Genomic DNA, 973 nt, shown 5'->3' on the forward strand with positions numbered 1-973 from the left:
GATAAATATAAAGTTACATTGAAATATAAAAAAAATTTATATAGTGAAACAAAAAATACTTTTAAACCATTATATTATAAAACAAAGGGAATATTCAAATTATATTGAAACATTAGAATAGTAAGAATCAGAAAAGCTGAAATCTCAACGTCGATCACTTACGTCGGTCATGCCTTATACCATCTCCAATGTATTCCTCTATTTTTTTCTCTAAAGTAGAGTAATTTCATAATAGAGATGGATTTGTCTCCGATGTATTTTACTATTTTCTCTCCTAAAAAGAATATTCTTGATATATTATTTTCTAAGTTTACAAATAATATTTTTTATTTGTGAAAGTTGAAAACCAGCCCAATTTATTTTAGTATTTTATAAAATTATGATATTATTTACACTAAATATTTTTTTACAAACTATTATTATAATTATATTTATATTAATAATATATTTCACTAAAAAATATTTTCGGTTATAAATGTTTAAGTAAAAAGTTAAAGGATCATTTTGTAAAAACAAATATAGGAGGTGACACGGCAAAAATATAGTTTCTCATTGGCCGATTATTTTCGCCTACGTAAACACTCTATCTGAGGCTTATATCCTACAGTTTTAATTAAAACCTGTAATATTTAAAAGTTATTACTTTTAAAAACTGTCATTTAATATATAAATTTAATCAATTACATAATAATTTACATAATTTAATTAGCCACACAATATCCAATAAGTATAAAGTTACATTGAAATATAAAAAAAATTTATATAGTGAAACAAAAAATACTTTTAAACCATTATATTATAAAACAAAGGGAATATTCAAATTATATTGAAACATTAGAATAGTAAGAAAAAAGCTGAAATCTCAACGTCGATCATTTACATCGGTCATGCCTTAGACCATCTCCAATGTATTCCTCTATTTTTTTCTCTAAAAATAGAAGAATTTCATAATAGAGATGAATTTGTCTCCGAT

Source organism: Brassica oleracea, chromosome C7, assembly GCF_000695525.1.
Source record: "Brassica oleracea var. oleracea cultivar TO1000 chromosome C7, BOL, whole genome shotgun sequence".
NCBI lineage: Eukaryota > Viridiplantae > Streptophyta > Magnoliopsida > Brassicales > Brassicaceae > Brassica > Brassica oleracea.